The sequence below is a fragment of the Vombatus ursinus genome, unplaced genomic scaffold (genome assembly GCF_900497805.2).
Source record: "Vombatus ursinus unplaced genomic scaffold, bare-nosed wombat genome assembly UNPS02007460.1, whole genome shotgun sequence".
NCBI classification, from domain to species: Eukaryota; Metazoa; Chordata; class Mammalia; order Diprotodontia; family Vombatidae; genus Vombatus; species Vombatus ursinus.
Window position 1 is genome coordinate 766,640 of NW_020947238.1, and position 9,025 is coordinate 775,664.

Below are 9,025 nucleotides of genomic sequence, written 5' to 3' on the forward strand. Positions count from 1 at the left end.
GAGAACATCTTAAAATAAACAATTTCAAATTATGTGGCCTCATTTGTACCCTAAATATGTAAAGAACTGTGTACAGAGATATCCTTTTAGATTACATTAGGTGAATTTTATTTTCAAGAGTGAGCTGGCATAGGCATTGTTTTCTTTGAGAAAGTCAAAACCTCTAACTCCAGGATTTATGTATGCTTGAACCTTCTATGATCTTTCTCACTCTACATTTTTGTTTTTGGCCTTATCTTTATCCAGGTTGCTTTATTTTATCTGCTTCAATGGAAAACTCAGAACCTGCAGACACCGTAAACAATCACTTTTACTAAGCCATAGCACAAGTAAGGACAATTATGCCATCTCCTATCAAGATGTATTTGTATGACTTCCAAATAAAAGCAGCATCCAGGGAAGTTCACTGGGGCCCGAGAAGCCCAATATGTAGGGTGTTTTTTTATATCCCTTATATGTTATTCTAGCATTAGAAGGTCTCATACACGGATTTCAGGTCAAACCACCAGGACAAGGGCAATAAACTAAAGTTAGTGGGGTCTGCATCATGGTGACCTAGCCTACAACTCCCATGATAGATTATAAACTCCTTCAAGGCAGAAATCACATCCTCCTCAATTCATTTCCATCTAACAAGCATTATTAATTATATACTATAGGCAATGGATCTTAATGGAATTACTAGAAGCTGAGGATGATATAAAAAATTTATATATTTGTATATATACATACACACATATACATATATATATATGTTTTTGCCTACTGTATTATAGTATACAAACTATAATATATTATTCTTCACAGGTGAATTATGCTCACATTCTTTTTTTTAATAAAGTTTTGCCTCTTGTATTCAATGCTAAAAATTGATGCCTGAGACAGTAAAGTTCCCATATCTAAATAAACTTAGAAGTGAGAAGCAGGGGGGAGGGGAAGAAATAACAACCTTTAGGCAGGTTTGTGAAGATTGTTGTTTGTTTAATACATCTGAAAAGAATGTGTATACAAGGAATTGAGACATGAGAAAAACATTGGTTCAACACTAATGAATCTATAAGTATTAGGATTTTGAGAACATGAATAAGATTCTCTAGATATTTTTTTAAAAAATTAGAAACTTCAAACCAACAGTTTTGATAAAATCAAACCGATGGTTTTGATAAAATCCCTGTTATTACTAGTCTTCAGTAAGACTTTTACATTATTTAGAATCCCAACCTCTGGCTCAGGGATTTCTCAAGTACAAAAGACAGATAAAGGGGATTCTCTTGAGACTCTTTGTGACTGCATAGATCATAGAATGTGAGACCTTAACCTTAACCTCAAAAGCAGCAACTGGCAAATATTCTCAATGTTGTTTTTAAGAATACAGTGCAACCCACAAAACAAAGAAGGAGAAGGGGCAATACATACTTCATCCATTGGGATGGCTTCACTCAACACTGGACCTACTCTGAGTGGGGAATGAAAAGACAACTTTCAAAAATGAGTAAAATTACTGATGGGGAACATTTGCTATACCCCTTCCTAAAAGAGCACCAGGAAGGCAATATTTGTTTCCTGAATCAGATCTGGGAAGTAGAATCCAATCTCTTCCCTTCCTGCTCCAAACTAGTCTCACCTCAAAGAGGAAAATAAAATAAAAGGTATCTATTGCCTAATTGGGGGGGGGGATATCTACTGCCTAATAGAATTTAAAAAAAAAAACCACCTCCCTTGAAAACAAACAAAAAAACCCCCAAAATGTAATACCACTCCTTCACCCAAACAACAACAACAACAACAACAACAGCAACAGCAACAAACTAAAAAGTCCCAGATTACTTGCCAGGTTGGCACCAAGGAGAATCTTTAATAATTTTAATTAAAAAAATTAGTCTGTGACAGAGTCATCACAAGCATGCCTTGCTTTCTAAACAAACTAAAAATAGTAACAGTAAGTAAACCAGCAACAAAAACAAACAAAAAACCTAGTACTGATCAGTTTTCTGCACATATAATTATTCAAAATTAACTAGCATTGAAATTGAGTTGGGAGGGAGACTGGGGGCCCTGATAGTCCTTATCACATCCTAAGAGTGCATAAGTGGATGAAGGACATTAGTGACTATTAAAAAGACAAATTTTAATTTCTCTTTAGTTTAATTTAAACGTTGCTTCTAGGATGATGCAGACACCAGCTTTGCAGAGCAGGGCTCTAGAGGGTTGTTTGCAACAGCACACACCTGTGGTTCTTCTTCCATCTTTGAAGCTCTAGGGTGGCCTCTATGGCCTATTCAAATACAGTCTTTAGGTCTTTGCTTGTGAGCACAGAACACTCCATGTACTTGACAGCCTTCAGATCTAGGTCCAGCTTTCTGGCAGTCTCTGGAACGATGGGCTTCTTTGTCTTCTTGGCAAGTTTCTCAATAATAGAAGGGTCATCTCTGAGATCAATCTGGGTCCCAACAAACAAGAAAGGTGTCTTTGGACAGTAGTAACAAATCTCTGGTACTCACTTTTCTTTCATATTTTCAAATGAGGATGGGGATACCATGGAAAAACAGACAAGAAGCACATCTGTCTGTGAATAAACTGAAATGGTGTGATTTCTCATAAATTTTCCATCTTGAAGTATCAAACAGGCCAAAAATACATGGTTGTAGACCAATTACAACTGTGACTTCATAGTTAAATACTTTTGGAACACATTTGTATGGAAATAATTTTGTTTTATATGAAATCAGAAGACACGTCTTACCAACAGCGTCATCACTCACAACACATTTAATAGTATAGCTAGCTGACATCTTTTTCTATCCACTTTCTGTATATCAAATCCAAGGTAATCTCAGCTAATCCACAGGGGTGATGGGAGCACTGCAAAGGGCCTAATTTACTCAGGGTCAAGGGTACACTACTGATGTCAGCATGCAAGGACCTTGGGAAAAGTGCAAGGTGAAATTTGAGCAAATAAGAAAAAAAATATAGAGAGAGAATATAATCAAATAAATATTCAGGAGAGAAAAATGTTTGGTCACATTATGAAAACGAGGCAAATATACCCAGCCCATATGCTTTATTGGTATATGTGTATGTGTACCACATTGGGTAGGGCCTTTGTAAAAGCTTTAGGGGAGGGCCTAGATGACAGTTAGACTGGAGAAGCACATATAGATGGGTTGTTATCTGCTTCACTGTGGGAAATAACAGCACTGGTGAAATGATCAAATCATTGGATTACTGGAGTATTGGAATAACCTTCACTGAGCCTTGTGCCTAGTAGGGATTAAATCAATGGCTGTTGAATTGAAAAAGTATTCAAATAAATATGATTTTATTCCATCTTATACACAGACAAAAAATTATTTTTAGTGGGTACAATTAATCTAATAAAAGAAAAAAAAGAAAAATCAGCTTAAGTGTGGGCTTTGTAATTACTGCATTTAGACAATTTGAACTTCTATATTGGTCCTACGGTTAATTCTGTGGTATATTAAGAAAAAATTATACAACACTTAATACCTCAATATTCTTTCAGAAATGAATAAAAATTGACTTGCTTCCAAACAGACTTGTGTACTTTTTAGTATTTTCTTTTTTCTTTTATAATTAAATAATTTATTTTTAGTTTTCAACATTCACTTCCATAAGCTTTCGAGTTTTCAAATTTCTTCCCCTCCTTCCCCTCCTCCCTCCCCAAGATGGCATACAATCTGATATAGAATCTACATATACACTCCTATTAAACATATTTTCACATTAGTCATGTTGTAATGAAGAATTATAACCAATGGGGGAACCACAAAATAGAAGAAACAAAACAGAAGGGAAAAAAGAGCAAATAGTATGCTTCTATCTGCATTTAGACTCCATAGTTCTTTCTCTGGATATGGATAGTATTTTTCATCATAAGACTTTTGGAGATGTCTTAGGTCCTTGCATTGCTGAGAAAAGCTAAGTCTATCAACGTTAGTCATCACACAACATGGCTGTTACTGTGTACAATGTTCACCTAGTTCTGCTCTTTTCACTCAGAATCAGTCCATACAAGTCTTTCCAGGTTTTTCTGAAGCCTGCTTGCTTGTCATTTTTAATAGCACAATAATATTCCATTACATTCATATAGCACAACTTGTTCAGCCCTTCCCAATTGATGGGCATTCCCTCAATTTCCAATTCTTTGCCACCACAGAAAGAGCTGCTCTAAAATATTTTTGTACATGTGGTTCCTTTTTCCATTTGTATGATCTCTTTGGGATACAGCCCTAGAAGTGCTATTGCTGGGTCAAAGAGTATGCATACTTCTATAGCCCTTTGGCCATAGTTTGTGTATCTCTTCTTTTTGGATAAAAACAATTGTTATTACCTTATACATCATTTATTTTGGTAGCTGGAATTGGTTTCATAGAAAAGTAGGAATTCCTTTGTGTGAATAGTTATTATTATTATTTTGCCAGCAGCCTTTGAAAATAGTAATAACAATAGCTTAAATGTGTATAGTTTTTTAAGATTACAAATCACTTTCATAATGTGTGAAGAAGGCCTTGGGTCTCAGAACTTGCTGACCTTTGTCAGTCTCTAAAAGATTGTTGTTTCTCCTTGGAACTCTGCCCTTGGCCTCAGGACTTTCATTTTCCACTGTCTCTTAAACTTTCCTGATCTTTGAAACACAATTTGAGGTACCAGAGCCTCTAGGCTTGCTTAGTTCCTTAGGACCAGAAATCTTCCTGGCCCTTATATAACTACCTTTCTTTTATCTTTTGCTGTTGTCTTTATAAGTGGATGACAGCGCCTGATATCTGAACCCCTCTTAACCTTCTCGTACCTGTTATGTGTGCATACATGTGTGCACACACACACACACACGTGTGCATGTGCAAGATTTGATTTTCTGGTATTTATTCACATGAGAAGAGAATATACAAATTCAGAAATTCTAAAACAAGATAAGTTAATCAGAAGCTATTATAAATGTTAGTCATACTCTGAACTCCTTCTGCCAGAGCAATATTGACTACATCTCTCCATCAGGGTTCTATTGGGAGGAAGGTAGGGGTCACACTGTATAGAATGCTGATCTAGAAACAGCAAAACTCGAGTTCAAATCTAGCTTCAGAAACTTACTAGCCCTGTCACCCTGGACAAGTCACTTAAACTCTGCCTTGGTTTCCTCAATTGTAAAATGGGAACAACAATAGCAGCTATCTCCCAGGGCTATGGTGAGTATCAAATTAAATAGCATATGTAAAGCACTTTACAAACTTTATTAAGACATGAACTCATCCTCCTTATTTTCTTTTTCCCTGAGGGGTTGGGCTTTGGCTCTTATGTCATCACCATGAACCCAGACTCAGCTGTCAGTGATAAGTACCCCAATTCCATTCACCCAATTAACATCAATTAGCTTTTATAGAGGGATATTTACTCTGAAGGTATAGCAAGAAAAGAAATGTAAACATTTGCCCCAAACACCTAGTGGCATGCTATTCTCTACACCACATTGGACCCTAGGACAATGGGCTCAGATTTAACACTTTCTATATAACATTTGGCCTAATTTCATTTCCAAATGTGGTATAGTGGATAAATGGATGAGTCCACCTCCCTGTCAGACTGAGACGGATAGGACATTCAGAATTTTGTTTCTCAATATTTAGCTTTAGGCACATATTAGTATGGACTACACTTTTGGCTTTCTAGTAGTTTGGTCTTCTGACTTTTTGAAGCTCACAAGGTAATATCCATTTCTAATCTAATTCACTTAAAACAGGAAGGAATAAACTCAAAGAGGCAAAGAATAAAGACATATATTCAAAGGCCACATATTGGCATCAGATAAAAAGGGTCTGAGACTCCTCCTTTTAGAGCATTGTCTCCCTTGCTAAAACACACAGGCCAGAAAAATGCAACCAAAAGCAAGGCCCTGACTGATTAGTGATTGTTGAAGGAATCCAAGTTCTGGATCCATAGCCAATCAAAAATGTTTGTCTTCCACACATGATTGTTATTGTTCAGTTGTGTCCAACTCTTCATGACTCCATTTGGGGTTTTCTTGGTAAAGATACTGAAGTTGTTTGTCATTGCCTTCTCTAGCTCATTTTTACAGATGAGGAAACTGAGGTAAACAGAGTTAAGTGACTTGCTCAGGGTCACATAGCTAATAAGTGTCTGAGGCCAGATTTGAATTCAGATCTTCCCAACTCTAGGCTCAGATCTCTATCCACAGTGCCCCCAGGTATATCTAGAATGACTTTTTTTCATTCAATAGCACTTGCATCTGTCCCTAACTTTTATACTGAGAAGTGTGAAGGTCTTTCTGTTACATATAGTGCATCTTCTTGTGGGTGACTCTTATGGCTGTAGACAACCTGGTGACACTATTTTGTACATCTGTATCATTTCAATCTTTGTATCCATCAACTGGACCAGAACCATATGTCTCCTAATAACTTTACATAACACTAGTCACATCTGCTGCTAACCTTATTCAAACTCTCAATAACTCTTAGTGGCCAGAGAAAGAGGAGAGGTAATTTCATGAACTCATGTGATGCTTATTAACCTTCAACCACCATTCTGACTTAGATTATCTTCCAGTGAAGGAGACACCCCAGTATAGGTATGAGGACCATATTCTTTCATATGAAACCACCAATACTTTGCTTAATCTCTGCATTTTTTCCCTGAAAACTGTCTACAATAGATGGATACTCACCTATAGTCTCTGAGAAGGAATTATAGGTTGAAAATGCTTGAAAATTTGTAAATGAAGTTAAATGGCTTGGTCAAGGTCACACAGAGAGCAAACATTAGAGGCGGGATTTGAACCCCAGGTCATAAAATCATAGATTTAGAGCAGACACCATCTAGTTCAGCCCCTTCACTTTATAATTGAGGATGCTACAGCCCAGGGAGATTAACCTATTTGACCAAGAGTATATAGAAAATAAGCATCAATCCAATCCATTAAATGTTTGTTATGCACCTACTATGTGGTAGTTAGGGGCAGTTAGATGGTACAGTAGATAGAGCATCATGCTTGAAATCAGGAAGATCTGAGTTCAAATCTCATCTCAGACATTTACCTGTGTGAACCTGAGCAAGTCACTTAACCCTTATTTGCCTCAGTTCCTCATCTGTTTTTTTGTTGGTTTTTTTTTGTTTTTCAGACAATTGGGGTTAAGTGACTTGCCCAGGGTCACACAGCTAATAAGTGGCAAGTGTTTGGTCTGAGGTCTGATTTGAACTTAGGTTCTCCTGACTTCAGGGCCAGTGCTCTATCCACTGTGCCACCTAGCTGCCCCTCAGTTCCTCATCTGCAAAAAGTGGGGAAACGCTGGAGAAAGAAATGGCAAACCACTCTAGTATCTTTTCCAAGAAAAACCCATGGACTTGACATGACCAAACATGTGCCAGGCACTATAAGATAGATACTTGGTGAAAGAAAAGCTTTTCCATGGAGTTGTAACCCTATAGGGCAGAAAATGCCAAATGGAGTGAGCTGAGTTTAGTTTCTGCCTTTTATGAAGGAAGGCAGTGGGAGAAGTTTAGTACTCTATCTTCCAGCCCTCCAATCAGAAGGGAGAGCAGGCTGAATCAATCAAGACAATCAAGTCTTGAATTAACAGCATGGTGGTAAGTTTAGAAGTGATGAGCTTATTATATTGGAAAGAGCATCTTATTCCATGGGAAGATCTGAATTCAAATCTGCCCTCAGACACTTATTAGCTATGTGACCCTGAGCAAGTCATTTAACTCTGTTTACCTCAGTTACCTCATCTGGAAGAGCAGCAGATGCAATGTGAAGTGAATGGCACTTCTTAGAGGCAGGATTTGAAGACCAGTCTTCTGACTCAAAGTTCAATGTTTTCCTACTGACAATTAAAGCTGCTCCTAAGGATTTAAGGGATCTGAAGGAGTCTAGGTTTGTCTGGGAATTCAATTGAGATGGATCCCCTCAGTTCTACTTAGTAGGAAGTTTCTGGATTCATCCTCTTCTACCTTCACGCCCTTCAGTATACAGTTCTCCCCTGCACATTGGTAGCATCCAAATGTAGGCAGCCACTGTGGCCTCAAAGTAAAACAACTTGGTAAAACAATTCACAGGCAGACACCTTTACAGGATAAAACCTGATAGGAAAAAAAATGAAAGCAGAACTACCCATGTAGAAAGATCTTGCACCTATTTCTCTACCAAGAAGGGGAATGTATTCAAGTCATTAGGCCTAAGTAACCTTCATGTGAGGCTAGCAAGAGCTGACAATTAGCATTTGTGACTGAATATCTGTTATTTTTGAAATATGTAATAGATAATAGAAAAAGGAATTAAAAATTAGAGATGTGCAAAAACAAAACTGACAAATAAAAAACCCTTATCTTCCAAAAAGGGAAAAGGTTGAATCTTATATGTAGACCAGTGACTTTGACATAAATTCCTGATGAGATTCTAGAGTCTATTAATGCATGCATGTTTCATTTCTCTTTGTATTTACAGCATCTACTACAATATCTGAAACATAGTAGGTCTTTAATAAATGATTAATTTATTGGTTGTCTTAGGTTGATTGATGGATTAAATGTATCTTTTGTTAACATATAGAAAGGGAGGTGATGATCGCAAGGCCAGCCTGGATTGATCAAGAATGTGTCAGATAATTGCTAGTTCTCTTTTTGACAGGGTTACTACAACTTTGTTGATTAGGGGAAATTGTAGAAACAGTAAATTTCAGCAACACATTTGGCACAGAGTTTTATTATATCCTTTTGGAGAAGAAAGAATGTGAGTTACAAAATAATACGGCTAACTGAACTCAGAATATGTTAGAAGATCTAAGTAAAGAGTAGTGATTAATGGCTTAATATAAATTTGAATATAGGTTTCTAATGGTACACCACAAGGATCTGTTCTTGGGCCTGAAATATTGAACACTTTTATCAAGGACTTGGATGAAATAATATATGACTTGAATATTAAATATGAAAATGACACAAACTCCTTAGCATATTGTAGGATAGAAACCGAAGCAAAATATTCCTATTG

The 9,025-nt window shown here is 36.8% G+C and overlaps 1 pseudogene; it reads right to left on the reverse strand.

Moving 5' to 3' along the window:
- Window positions 1-2,200: 2,200 nt before the first annotated feature.
- Window positions 2,201-2,792, reverse strand: LOC114033810 (annotated as a pseudogene).
- Window positions 2,793-9,025: the final 6,233 nt, after the last annotated feature.